Source organism: Antechinus flavipes, chromosome 3 (assembly GCF_016432865.1).
Source record: "Antechinus flavipes isolate AdamAnt ecotype Samford, QLD, Australia chromosome 3, AdamAnt_v2, whole genome shotgun sequence".
Classification (NCBI taxonomy): domain Eukaryota; kingdom Metazoa; phylum Chordata; class Mammalia; order Dasyuromorphia; family Dasyuridae; genus Antechinus; species Antechinus flavipes.
This window is the reverse complement of record NC_067400.1, coordinates 424,016,696-424,032,383: the sequence shown is the minus strand read 5'-3', so window position 1 is coordinate 424,032,383 and position 15,688 is coordinate 424,016,696.

Genomic DNA, 15,688 nt, shown 5'->3' with positions numbered 1-15,688 from the left:
CTAGAAAGGGTCTTCAGTGAGTACTGAAATACATTGTCCTCCATGACTCTTTTCAATAATGACATGATTGAGAAGAGTTCCAATATCTTGTGATGAAGAGAGTCGTTTACACCCAGACTGTGGGAACTGAGTGTGGATCACAACATAGAATTTTCACTCTTTCTGTTATTGTTTGCTGGCACTTTTTTTTTCCTTTTTGATCTGATTTTTCTCGTGCAGCACAATAGTTGTACAAATACTTATGCATATGTTGGATTTAACATATTTTTAATATGTTATATATATATATATATATATATATATATATATATGTAGGATTACTTGCCATCTAGGGAAGGAGATAGGGGAAAGGAGGGAAATTTGGAATACAAGGTTTTACAAGGGTCAATATTGGAAAAATTATCCCTGTATAGTTTTGAAAATAAAATGCTTTAATAAAAAAGAAAAGAAAGAAAGAAAGAAAAGAAACAAACTGTCCTCCCAGTATTATCTTCTAATTTACATTGGGGAATCTTTTCACCAGAAGGGAGTCACCAAATAATGACCTTTTTTGCCTTCTTCTGCTCATGCTTCTGTTCTCTCAAAATAAGAAGAGCTGCAGCCTCCCCTTGGTCAAGGAGCGTCCAAATGGCTCAAATCACAGATCTTTTGAAATGATGAAGTAGAAATGTTTCCAATGAAAAAAACAAAAGATTTCTGAGCTAGTTAAAACAAAATTAAAACATTATTGAGGCCCTTTAATTATTAAAACACATCTGACTCTTTTTCTGATATTTCTCCTCCACTTTTTATTCTCCATTTGGAACCCTTTCCCCAGTAATGGAGGAAAGAAAAAATACAGAATACCTTATGAATTTTCCTGTCACTTCACACAGGGACCTTGCTAAATTCAGTTTCATTCCAATTTTAGTATATCTGTTGCCAGAGCAAGCATATCTGCCTTGTTTTTATATGAAGAGATTTACTGATGAGTTGCTGTCAATCCCTCCAGAGGAAATTGGCCTCCTCCCCTCACTGACTACAAAGAAATTCTCAAACTTCCTTTTTCCTCCTCCCCTTGGTTCAATTTTATACTTAGTATGCTTACTTAATATTAAATGCCTTCTACTGAAATGAACTGATTTGTAGACATAGCTTCAGAAACATCATTATCCTCACAAAAGACTATTTAACTCTCTCTATACCGAATAGGCTTAGTTTTAAATTACAAAATAATCAAAGGAGGTCCCAGTCCCTGCCTGGAAATCAAGATACTGTTTGACATTTGGCATAACCTTTCAAAGATTCCAGTATGCTTAACAAGCATCATGTTATTTGATCCTCACAACAAGGCTGTAAGGTTGGTATTTTACTATTCCTGTTTTACAGATAAGGAAATTGAGGCTCAATGAAGTTAAGTGATTTACTCAAGTTCATACAGCCATTAGTTTCAAAGGCAGAATTTAAATCCAGTTCTCTCCTGATCAGTAATTATCTGCTTTGTCTGCTATACCATCTTATTCCTTAGATGTTACTAGAGATATTCTATTCATCTCACAATAAAAAGCATATAATTGGTGTTACACATGTTGTCATAAAGATCTTTACACATTAAAAAATGAAGGGACTTGGACTGAAAAGGAGATGACTTTAAGAAAGTCAAACAAGAAAAAGTAGGAAGCAGATGGAGAACATAATTATCTAAGAAAATAAGCAGGGAGTGATAATGGAGAGTTATTTGAAAGAAGGTAGAAGAGGGAAGAGCAACAGTAAAGAATAAGACATAAAGATGAATCAGGGTTAGAAATATTTTAATTCACTTTTTCCCAATATTTTTCTGAATTTTTATCATTGAATAAAAGGATAGAAGTCAACTATTGAATTTTTTTTTATTTCTATTTTTTTCCAATTTGCCTTTGATTTCCATCAAATTCTCTTAGAGGTAGACAATGAAAATCTGACTCTTTTTTTTTAATTATAGCTTTTTATTTACAAGATATATGCATGGATAATTTTTCAGCATTGATAATTGCAAAATCTTTTGTTCCAATTTTTCCCCTCCTTCTCCCCACCCCATCCCCCAGATGGCAGGTTAACCAATACATGCAAGATATGTTAAAGTGTAAGATAAATACAATATATGTATACATGTCCATACAGTTATTTTGCTGTACAAAAAGAGTCAAGCTTTGAAATAGTGTACAATTAACCTATAAAGGAAATCAAAAATGCAGGAGGACAAAAATAGAGGGACTGGGAATTCTATGTAATGGTTCTTAGTCATCTCCCAGAGTTCTTTCGCTGGGTGTAGTTAGTTCAATTCATTACTGCTCTATTGGAACCGATTTGGTTCATCAGAAAATCTAACTCCTAAAACACATTTTATGTGAATTCACACAATAGTTTGCAATGAAGATTTTTTTCAATTTACATTTTCTGATATATTGCTTTCCATTTTGCTGTTCTAGGTTACTTCTTATCTTCATACCAAGTACTAAATTCTTTGTAGCTAAGTTTTGCAAGATTGTGAAAAAAAGTCACAGACCCCATTGATCATGTTTGTGGAATAGCAAGGAATCCAGTGAAACGATCATAACACATAGGGAGGAGAATAAGGTGTAAGAAGACTGAATAGACAAGAAGAGGTCAGGTTATGATGAGCTCTCAAAGCCAGAGAATTTCATATTTGGTCTTGAGGGTAATAGAAGCCATTGGGGTTTATTAAATAAGGTGTGATATGATGAGACCTTCATTTTAGGTAGATCAAGTTGACAGTGAAGGATAGATTGGTAAGGTGGTGCTCTCTATAATGGTAAGAAAATTAGGAAAAAGGGAGGGTTTGAGAAGAAAGAAAATTGGTTCAGTGTTAAACATGTTAAGTTTAAAATCCTACAGACAATGTAATTTGAAGATGTTTAACACTACAAGGACCAGGCATCTCAATTCATGCAAAAATATTATAATTTCCATTTGAAATAAAAATTTTCATTCTACTCCCTCTGTTTTCTTAGCTTCATTGATTTAAAAAATGTACGGCAGAAATTGATATAACTTAGTCCTTGGAGATATTCCTAAATTAATTGGCAGTTGGAGATGCAAGGTCAGGAGGGAGGTTAGGGCTTGACAAGTAGAACTGAGAAGTGGAACTGCATAGATGAGCCATTAGTGATAAATTTATAGACATGAAGTAATATTAGAAAAATAAGAGAAGAGGGCTCAGAACACAGCCTTGAACCAGCATGATGTGGATGAAGATGCAACAAGAGACAGAAATTGAAAAAAAAATTTCAGCAAATTCTCAAAACAAAATGAATTTTTTTCCAAAAAATTTAGTTAGGTTTTGAACTTTTATAAAATAAAATATATTTCATTTAGCGCTTTAATTATAACAGAATCATCAAAAAGCAAACTAATGATAACTTTGCATTTAAAAGAAAAAAGCTCAGGGTTTCTGGTCTAAAGAAATAAGAAGAAATTGATTATCTCTTCTCCTCTCTTACAGAATAGAGTTACCTCAAGTTAAATATCAAAATCTCCATAGTCTTTAAAGAGAATCCATAAGAATTGTGAAAACATAGGTTCTGATCCTAATGTTGTTGCTTTCTTCTTCACTCATTATACTCTTCATCATTTATTGAGTGGCAACGATTTCTACAAGGCTTGAGTTTTCTCATTCAAATAAAAACCCCATGCTAATTGCCTACCTTATGAAGCACTGGACTAAGCACTGAAGCTATAAATATATAAAAGATTCACAGAAGATTCATATACATGGCAACAAGACTATATGATGATCGATTCTGATGGATGTGGATCTCTTCAACAATGACATAATTCAAAACAGATAATTGTTCAGTAATGTAGAGAGCCATCTACACCCAGAGAGAGGACTATGGGAACTGAGTATAGACCACAACATAGCATTTTCATTCTTTCTGTTATTGTTTACTTGCATTTTTGTTTTCCTCCTCAGGTTTTTTTTTAATCTTTCTAGATCCAATTTTTCTTGTGCAGCAAGATAACTGTATAAATATGTATACATATATTGGATTTCACATAAATTTTAACATAGTTAACATGTATTGGACTACTTGCCATCTAGGGGAAGGGGTGGGGGGAAGGAGGGGAAAATTTGTAACAGAAGGTTTTGCAAGGGTCAGTGTTGAAAAATTATCCATGCATATGTTTTGTAAATAAAAAGGTATAATAAAATTTTAAAATAAAATAAAAAATAAAAGGTTCAGCCCCTGCCCTTCAGGAATTTACAATTAAAGAAGGGGATTAAATAAAGAAATTTAATTAAATGTTTAAATAAGTAAATTTATTGGCTAAATAAAATGTTCACAAATAAATTCAATACAAGATAGAGGGCAAGAGTAACAAAAAAGAAAACCATCTAAAATATTCTAGGAAAAGTTGAGAAAGGAAGCATCACTTTCAGCTGAGGGTTTCAGGGAAGGTTTGAGGAGAGAAGAGCCATCTGAGAGAATCTTGAAGAAGTTTTAAACTTTAACTGAGGAAATGAGGCATGAAGACTGGCTTAGCCAAATGAGAAGCAGAAGAAGGCAGGACGAGTAGAGGAAGAGTTCAGTTTGAAGCAAAGTAGAGAGCATGAAGGCATCAATAGTGAAATGAGATTGGAAAGTAGGTTGGGGCCAAAATCTTTTTGATGTCTTTACAGAAATAATATTTGTAAAATTAGCACTTTAGATAGGATGATCCCTAGGCTAGCATTCCTAGGATCCTAAGGCAAACATACCCTGTGATTGTTTTGGCTGGATGTCATTCTTGTACTTCTCAACTAGAAAATAACCATTTTTCGGTAAGTTAAGTTTGCCTCTCTTGTTATTGTTCAATTGTCTTAATTGCATCCAATGCTCTGTGACCTCAATTGGGATTTTCTCAACAAACGGACTGGAGTGATTTGCCATTTCCTTCTCCAGCTCATTTTACAGATGAGGAAACTGAGGCGAACAGGGGTAAGTGACTGGCCCATGGTCACACAAATAATAAAGTCTGAGGCCAAATTTGACCTGAGGTCTTCCCGATCCCAGCCCTAGTGCTGATAGTAGTCAGTATTCCTTAGTCCTTTGGCCTTGATATCAATCACTTAGTTTTAGTGTTTGCTGAGACCCCAAAAAACTAAATAACTTCCCTAATGTCAAAGGTTGTGTCTGAATAGGGTCTTCCTGAATCCCAGTTCAACTCTGTCCTCCCCAGAACACCAAGTAAAGAAGTTCCCTCCACCTGCTTTACTTCCTAAAGAGAGCTCAGCCTCTGCCTTAGGGACTCAAGTAAGCTTTTAGTTTTGGCAAACAAAGACACTTAATTTTACTAGAATATTTATATAGATTTAGTTGCCAGAGGCATCTCTGGTTTGTTTTTTTCCTACTTATTCCCAAGGAAAAGAAACTGATTAGGTGGATTGTGGATCCAGAGTGTGTGAGATACAAAACATCCTCTTTACACGCAAAGCTGCCCCCAGTGGGGAAAGCACTTCATCCCACTCACATCTCATTCACAGGGGAAATCTACCAAACAAGAACTGCATTTACACACACACACACACACACACACACACACACACACACACACACACACTTGCAACTTTTACAGGTGATAGAGTGATCAAAATATATTAGCAGTGGATAATCATTAACATGTTTCTCCCCATCACCAATAGCAACAGATACACAATGTCCCTCACCAATTTTCATTTCTCATTATGTGCTTCACTCCAGGAGAGCTCAAACAAAGCCCCAGGATTTCCGCTGGATATGAATACACAAGAGAAAGTTGAGGATTCAGATCCTCCAATCTAGCCTAATCCCTTCAGTTTACAAATGGAGAAACTAAGGCTCACAGAAAGAATTTCCTAAAAGTCATATAGCAAGTAAATAGATGTTTTTATTTTTTGATTCAATGTTCCTCCACCTCACCCCCAACTCCCTTCCCTTCTGAGATTACCTTCTATCTAATTTGTACATATCTAGTTTTTCTATATTATCTCCCCACTCAAATCTGACTTCCTGAGGGAGAAGGCAAGGACCTTGCTTTTCATCTCTTTGTGTTCTGAGTGTTTTGTATCCCCAGTGGCTGTTACATAGAAAGCACTTAATAAATGCTGATTGACTGATCTCCTTTATTTCACTGCTCACAAAAAGAGCAAAAACCACAAAGAACTAACACAAATCAATGTGTGATATTTTAAAAAGTTCTGAGAGACATTATTTCTGGCTAACAATCATTTTAACAAATCTGGCATGTTTATTAAAAAAAAGATGGTCATTCGGCCATCACTGTCTTAGACCATGGTGGCAGGCTTACAGTGCTCTGTGAAGAACAGTTGTTCTTGAGGATGACAGTCAGCTCTGATTGGTTAGCACTTAATGAGAAAATGACTATTACAATGAAGGACTGGGTTATGTTGCAATGACAGTGTTGGGGTACGTGATTTAAATCACCCATGTCTTGATCAAAGAGACTTATTAATTTACATATCACTGTCTGACAAAAGAGAGAATTCACATTTCCCCAGACCTTTCTGAGTAAATATAATGAACAGTAATGCACCTATTAGCCCCAACCTAGAATTTCTTTGTCTATCTTTGATTAGGGCTGGGTACATCTTTTGAGAGAGCTTTCCCACACTGGTTGATTTCTGGATGAGAAAGAAGAAAAGAGAAGGAAAGCTTAGCCCTGATATGATAATCAGTTACTAATACCAGACAGAAATAATTATTTCTCACAGTAGACACCCCTCCCCTCTCTTAACAAATCTTGCTTTCTTCTAGGGATCTATGTGGCCTCCAGACCTAGAGGACCATCTTATAATTGAAGTTCCTCTAAAATATTGGCATTTAAGGCTGATGGAAAGATAATCCAATTTCTAGTGACCCCCACATTCACACAGATACCAATTTATAGTATTAGGGTAAGATTGGAATTCTGCAAAAAGGAAATGGCAAATCCTGACAAGGACTCTTGAATAAAAATTCCTGAACTAGCATGTCAAGTTGAGATGGATGACTTAGAGGAGAAAACCATTGTGTATCACAAAAAAACAGCTGGAAAAGTGGTTCAGTTCTTATTGTACTATAAAAATGAGAATGACTGCTTCCCCACAATCATGTCAGTGAGACCTAGGGAAGCTCAGAAACATAAGGAAGATGAGTTGACTGCTTCTCCCAAGGGGATGAAGTGTCTGATCAAGGAGAACAGATTGGGAATGAAAACCAATAGTTTTCCAAATCCCAAGTCAATTAAGTATAGACAGATTGTTTCTGCTTATGGAAATCTAGTATTTGAAACACTGAGCAGATTGTCTGAAAATGTGAGCCTTTGATTCTGTGAATGTTGGAGGAAGCAGCCCATCCTGAAGACCTGGAGGGAGATATTGGGTCAGATCCTGAAGAGAACCTGGTATCCGGGAGGGTTTGAAAGGTATTCTTGTCAAACAAACAAATGCACGCTCTAAGTGGGAGGCAGGAGTTTTACTCTGAAGGGACAGGCTCCCTGAGTGTGGAATGGAAGCTAATATATTCCTTTTTCAAGGTAACTTGGGGCCTGGCTTCTAGAGTAATGTAATCTGAGATGAATGAGGAGATGAGATAAGACAGTCGGTGGGGGGCTGAGGATAGGAGGAAGGAGGAATAATCTGCAGCTTTAAAGACCCAGTAGGATACATTTCATACACTGAATCCCAAAAATCGAGTCGAGTCTGCCTTTCTCTCACATCTTTCCCTCATGCGCTGTTTTCCCATCACTGAGCACACCAGAAGATGAGAAAATGAATGCTATATGTTGAAAAGGGACACTCAGTAATGGAAAAACAACTTGAAAAAACACTTCAGCACGTAGGCTTTCAGTTCCATCACTAACTCTGGTTTACAAGTTTATTTCTATTTGCAGTGAGGCACAACCATGCAGGCTAGCTCTAGCAGGAATACAGTTTGATAAACCTTCTGTGGAGTGTCCAACTGCAAAGGGACATGATGTGACAGCCAGTCAGAGAGAGCTCTCTGCCCAAATATTGGAAACTTCACCGTGACCAGACAACAAAGAGGCAAAACTTTCCTTTCTCTCTATACCAATTGTGAAATTCTGAGAAAGATGAGGAAGTGGTAGAAATGACACTCTAAGAATGGAAACTATTTCCCAAATCCTAATGTACTAACCACTCTCTGAAGAGCTGGTCAGAGCTAGATTTTGAGCAACGTGTCAGGGATACTCCTCATCTCATTTAGATGACTAAGCTAAATGAGAAGCAGCTTGGGAAGAGTGAGAGGATGAGCCTTCAAGGCATTATGATTTGGACTCACTTCTCACCTATGTCACTTAATATCTCAGAGTAATTCTCTAAATTTATATATAAAAGGGGATCAGCCTTGACCAATCCTCCTGGTTATATATAAATTGTTGTTCAGGCATTTTCAGTCATGTCTGATTTTTTATGACCTCATTCAGGGTTTTCTTGGCAAAGATATTGAAATCATTTCCTTCCTACTGAAGTCATTTCCTTCTTCAGCTCATTTTCCAGATGAGGAAACTGAGGCAAACAAAGTTAATTGACTTGCCCAGAGTCACAAAGCTAGTATCTTGAAATAGGATTTCAACTCAGGACTTCCTGACTCCAGGCCCAATACTCTCTTCACTTCACTTGCCACCTAGCTATATACATACATACATATGATAAGGTTTTGGGTCACTCAGTGGGGTTGGCAGATAAAACCAGAAGTACAATAAAATCACTGTCTGAGGCAAGCAAGGAAGGGCACTGATGGAGATCAGCTCAGCCTTATAGTTCTATCCCATGTGGAGGTCATGGGTAAAAACCACTTTACTATATCTAATCAAGAAAGTCAAGTTACATCAAACCCCTGAGGTTAAATTTCCCCTATAAATCTGTCCATGGCCCACACCATTTTTGCTTACTCCCTTTTGGGCCAGCCCATCCCAGCATTCTGCCTTATGAGTGTCTTTCTTCTCACCTCTCCTCTATACCTCATGGTGTCTTTCTCCTTTTTATAGTTAACTTACTCTTTTAGGGGGCTAAACTTCTCTATGGATTTAGCTTGCTGATCAATGGCATATTCCCACTTCATGGAGTATTTCCTTTATCCTGGTTAATTGTGAGTTTCACTAAGGAACTTGTCTTTTCCACTGTTAATTGTTTCTTGCTTCCTTGCTAACTAAATGGTCTCCCAAATCTGTTTCATGTTTAACACTCTTGATGTCTATTGTATCTCTTCATTTTTTCTGTAACCTCTTCTAAATAAATGCACCTTTTTGAAAAGAAAATGGCCATGGTGAATTCTTCACATGACTAAACCCCAATATTTGATATCTACATCAATCTCATTATTTGATGCTATATTTCAAATATATCTCACACACACACACGCATATATACACATATACACACACACACACACACACACATATATATATATGCACACACAGACACACAGACACATATGTGTATCTATAAAATAAATTCAAAATCTTTTGTGTGTTAGGATGGGGAGGGAGTAGGAGGGACAGATGAGGAAAGATTTCCTAGGAAGACAGTGTTTGAATTACACCTTAGAGAAATAATGAGACTCTATGAGATGAAAGCAAGGAAAAAGTATATGTTTCAATCCCATGGAATATTCAGTACCAAAACAAGGAGGCAGGAGACAGTAGAGATGTATGTGTGAGAGGAACAGAAATGAGCCATTTACCTAGATCACAGAGTGTGGAACCAGGAATAAAGTCCTATGAATCTAGATCTATGGGTTAAGTCAAAGTAGTGAAAAGTTTATTGGAGAAGGGAGTCATAAATTCAGATCTCCTCTTTTTTTTAAAAAATTTGTATTTAATAATTACTTTATATTGACACTCATTTCTATTCCGATTTTTTTTCCCTCCCTCCCTCCACCCCCTCCCCTAGATGGCAAGCAGTCCTTTATAAGTTGGATATGTTGCAGTATATCCTAGATACAATATATGTTTGCAGAACCGAACAGTTCTCTTGCTGCATAGGGAGAATTGGATTCAGAAGGTATAAATAACCCGGGAAGAAAAACAAAAATGCAGATAGTTCACATTCGTTTCCCAGTGTTCTTTGTTTGGGTGTAGCTGCTTTTGTCCGTCATTTATCAATTGAAACTCAGGTCTCTTTGTCAAAGAAATCCACTTCCATCAAAATATGTCCTCATACAATATCGTTGTCGAAGTGTATAATGATCTCCTGGTTCTGCTCAGATCTCCTCTTAAGGAAAATAACTTTGGCAACAGTGTATAGAATGAATTGGATTGGAAAGAGATTTGAAGCAGTGAGACCAATTAGGAAGCTATTGGTATAATCTGGGTGAGAGGCGATGAAGAGCTGAGCTAAGGTCATCACTGTGAGTGAAGAGGTCAGATGGGAGAAATCTGCAGAAACACAAACAGTTGGGCAACCGGTGGGATGTGTGAGGTAAGAGTGAATGAAAAGCTGAGTGATGAGGATGTCAACCTGAGAGCCTGGATGTCTGTCTGGGTGTGCCTTCAAAAGGAATAGGGAAGTCTGGGAGAGAAAGGGCTTTAGGTGGGGAGAATAAAACAATGAGTTCGGTTTGGGATGTGTTGAGTTTGAGATGTTTCTGTGACATCCATTTTGAAATTTCTGATAGGCAATTATTGATGATAGACTGAAATTCAAAGAAGAGATTGGATTTGCATATAATCCAGGAATGGTCTGTCTTAATGAGCCTATAGTAAGTATTGAAAAATACTCAGAAAGTAGAATTCTGTATCAAGTCCACCGGTCTATAGTTTGAACAATCTATTCTTTTTCTTGGATTATGATATCTCTCTAGTTCACTAGCTTTTAAAGATCATGAAAAAAAAGTTCAGAACTTCAAGTTTTCTCAGTATCCAGGGATATGTATAGTTTAATCTGACACAATGAATTTATTGAGGGAGTTAAGTGAACTCTGTTCATTGTGGTTTTAGGTAGATAAGGAAAGCTTAAAGGAGAAGGTGCCATATAAGGTACCAAACATAGATGTTAAAATAAGTAGAGAGGAAAAAGGAAGACATCCTGGGAAGGAAGGAATAAGAGAGTCACATTAAATGAGTCCAACATATTTGAGGACAGTGTTAGAGTAAAAGAGAGCCTTATATGTTGATGATTACCAGAAGATGGTTGGAAAGGTAGAACAGACTATGAATGCCTAGAATGCCAATCTAAGGAATTTGAACTTTATTTGCAAGTGCTCAGGTAGGCACTGAAAGTTTTTGAGCAAGAGAATAATACAATAAAAGTAGTAATTTTGGAAGCTTGTACCTTGACTGGATTAGAGAGAAAAGATATTGGAGTGAGATTTAGTAAATTATTATATTACTATAGATGTGAGATAATGAATTGATATAGTAACTGTAGGAATAGAAAGAAGAGATTATGAGAGAGATGTTGAAAAAAAAAGAATAACTGGGTCTGGATAAATGGATTGGATGTGGTAAGGGAAAAATGAGAAAAGTCAAATATTACTTGAAGATTTGGGGTCACTAGAGAAATAAATGACTGTGCCATTGACCCAGAAACAGGAATCCAGGAGGGAATCTAAATTGGGGCAAAAGATGAGAAATGTTAAATTTAAGGCAAAAAGCAAAACATCCACAGAATACCTTTTAAATAGTTGGAGTGAAGATTAAAAAAAAGTTAAAACTAAAAATGCAGATGGGGGAGTCATATGTATGTGCATACATATCTGCATGTCTATATGCACATTAATATATCCATATATACACACATATGTGTATATATATGTGATAACTAAAATTATGAAATAAATTTAGTTCACAGAATCACAGAATCTTACAGTTGGAAGGGACTTCAGTGACCATCAAGTCCAAACCATTGCCAAGAGAAATATACACTATAATCTGTCTAAAAAGCAAACATCCAGCCTTTGCTTGAAGACCTTCAAAGAAATTGGACCCACTCCTAGCACCAGCCAGGCCATTCTGCTTTTGGACAGCTCTGAGTATTGGGAAGTTTTCCTTGACAACCAACCAAAGAATGGTCTCTTGATAACTCTCATCCATTGCTCTTTAACCTTGTATTTTGGAGCAAAAGAGAACAAGTCTAATCCTTCTACATGACAACCCTTTAAACATGTGAGCATTTCTGCCCATCCAATCTTTTCAAACCTAAACACCCCCAGTTTTTTCAACTGTTCTTCATATGACATCAACAGTATCCCAGCCCTTAACATGTTCTGGCCAGGACAGAATATGGAGAAACTGTCACCTCCTCATTCCTGGGAGCTATGCTTCCCTCTCAGTGTAACCCAAGGCCAAATTAGCTTTTCTTTTTTCTTGTTCTTTTCTTTTTTTCTTTTTTGCCTCTACATCATGCTGTTAATTCATATTGAGTTTGCTGTTTTCAAAAATACCCTCATCTTATGCATATAAATTGTTGTTCAGGCATTTTCAGTCATGTCTGATTTTTTATGACCTCATTCAGGGTTTTCTTGGCAAAGATATTGAAATCATTTCCTTCCTACTGAAGTCATTTCCTTCTTCAGCTCATTTTCCAGATGAGGAAACTGAGGCAAACAAAGTTAATTGACTTGCCCAGAGTCACAAAGCTAGTATCTTGAAATAGGATTTCAACTCAGGACTTCCTGACTCCAGGCCCAATACTCTCTTCACTTCACTTGCCACCTAGCTATATACATACATACATATGATAAGGTTTTGGGTCACTCAGTGGGGTTGGCAGATAAAACCAGAAGTACAATAAAATCACTGTCTGAGGCAAGCAAGGAAGGGCACTGATGGAGATCAGCTCAGCCTTATAGTTCTATCCCATGTGGAGGTCATGGGTAAAAACCACTTTACTATATCTAATCAAGAAAGTCAAGTTACATCAAACCCCTGAGGTTAAATTTCCCCTATAAATCTGTCCATGGCCCACACCATTTTTGCTTACTCCCTTTTGGGCCAGCCCATCCCAGCATTCTGCCTTATGAGTGTCTTTCTTCTCACCTCTCCTCTATACCTCATGGTGTCTTTCTCCTTTTTATAGTTAACTTACTCTTTTAGGGGGCTAAACTTCTCTATGGATTTAGCTTGCTGATCAATGGCATATTCCCACTTCATGGAGTATTTCCTTTATCCTGGTTAATTGTGAGTTTCACTAAGGAACTTGTCTTTTCCACTGTTAATTGTTTCTTGCTTCCTTGCTAACTAAATGGTCTCCCAAATCTGTTTCATGTTTAACACTCTTGATGTCTATTGTATCTCTTCATTTTTTCTGTAACCTCTTCTAAATAAATGCACCTTTTTGAAAAGAAAATGGCCATGGTGAATTCTTCACATGACTAAACCCCAATATTTGATATCTACATCAATCTCATTATTTGATGCTATATTTCAAATATATCTCACACACACACGCATATATACACATATACACATATATGTATATATATATATGCACACACATACACACAGACACATATGTGTATCTATAAAATAAATTCAAAATCTTTTGTGTGTTAGGATGGGGAGGGAGTAGGAGGGACAGATGAGGAAAGATTTCCTAGGAAGACAGTGTTTGAATTACACCTTAAAGAAATAATGAGACTCTATGAGATGAAAGCAAGGAAAAAGTATATATTTCAATCCCATGGAATATTCAGTACCAAAACAAGGAGGCAGGAAACAGGAGAGATGTGTGTGAGAGGAACAGAAATGAGCCATTTACCTAGATCACAGAGTGTGGAACCAGGAATAACGTCCTATGAATCTAGATCTATGGGTTAAGTCAAAGTAGTGAAAAGTTTATTGGAGAAGGAAGTCATAAATTCAGATCTCCTCTTAAGGAAAATAACTTTGGCAACAGTGTATAGAATGAATTGGATTGGAAAGAGATTTGAAGCAGTGAGACCAATTAGGAAGCTATTGGTATAATCTGGGTGAGAGGCGATGAAGAGCTGAGCTAAGGTCATCACTGTGAGTGAAGAGGTCAGATGGGAGAAATCTGAGAAACACAAACAGTTGGGCAACCAGTGGGATGTGTGAGGGAAGAGTGAATGAAAAGCTGAGTGATGAGGATGTCAACCTGAGAGCCTGGATGTCTGTCTGGGTGTGCCTTCAAAAGGAATAGGGAAGTCTGGGAGAGAAAGAGCTTTAGGTGGGGAGAATAAAACAATGAGTTCGGTTTGGGATGTGTTGAGTTTGAGATGTTTCTGTGACATCCATTTTGAAATTTCTGATAGGCAATTATTGATGATGGACTGAAATTCAAAGAAGAGATTGGATTTGCATATAATCCAGGAATGGTCTGTCTTAATGAGCCTATAGTAAGTATTGAAAAATATTCAGAAAGTAGAATTCTGTATCAAGTCCACCGGTCTATAGTTTGAACAATCTATTCTTTTTCTTGGATTATGATATCTCTCTAGTTCACTAGCTTTTAAAGATCATGAAAAAAAAGTTCAGAATTTCAAGTTTTCTCAGTATCCAGGGATATGTATAGTTTAATCTGACACAATGAATTTATTGAGGGAGTTAAGTGAACTCTGTTCATTGTGGTTTTAGGTAGATAAGGAAAGCTTAAAGGAGAAGGTGCCATATAAGGTACCAAACATAGATGTTAAAATAAGTAGAGAGGAAAAAGGAAGACATCCTGGGAAGGAAGGAATAAGAGAGTCACATTAAATGAGTCCAACATATTTGAGGACAGTGTTAGAGTACAAGAGAGCCTTATGTTGATGATTACCAGAAGATGGTTGGAAAGGTAGAACAGACTATGAATGCCTAGAATGCCAATCTAAGGAATTTGAACTTTATTTGCAAGTGCTCAGGTAGGCACTGAAAGTTTTTGAGCAAGAGAATAATACAATAAAAGTAGTAATTTTGGAAGTTTGTACCTTGACTGGATTAGAGAGAAAAGATATTGGAGTGAGACTTAGTAAATTATTATATTAGTATAGATGTGAGATAATGAACTGATATAGTAACTGTAGGAATAGAAAGAAGAGATTATGAGAGAGATGTTGAAAAAAAAAAGAATAACTGGGTCTGGATAAATAGATTGGATGTGGTAAGGGAAAAATGAGAAAAGTCAAATATTACTTGAAGATTTGGGGTCACTAGAGAAATAAATGACTGTGCCATTGACCCAGAAACAGGAATCCAGGAGGGAATCTAAATTGGGGCAAAAGATGAGAAATGTTAAATTTAAGGCAAAAAGCAAAACATCCACAGAATACCTATTAAATAGTTGGAGTGAAGATTAAAAAAAAGTTAAAACTAAAAATGCAGATGGGGGAGTCATATGTATGTGCATACATATCTGCATGTCTATATGCACATTAATATATCCATATATACACACATATGTGTATATATATGTGATAACTAAAATTATGAAATAAATTTAGTTCACAGAATCACAGAATCTTACAGTTGGAAGGGACTTCAGTGACCATCAAGTCCAAACCATTGCCAAGAGAAATATACACTATAATCTGTCTAAAAAGCGAACATCCAGCCTTTGCTTGAAGACCTTCAAAGAAATTGGACCCACTCCTAGCACCAGCCAGGCCATTCTGCTTTTGGACAGCTCTGAGTATTGGGAAGTTTTCCTTGACAACCAACCAAAGAATGGTCTCTTGATAACTCTCATCCATTGCTCTTTAACCTTGTATTTTGGAGCAAAAAAGAACAA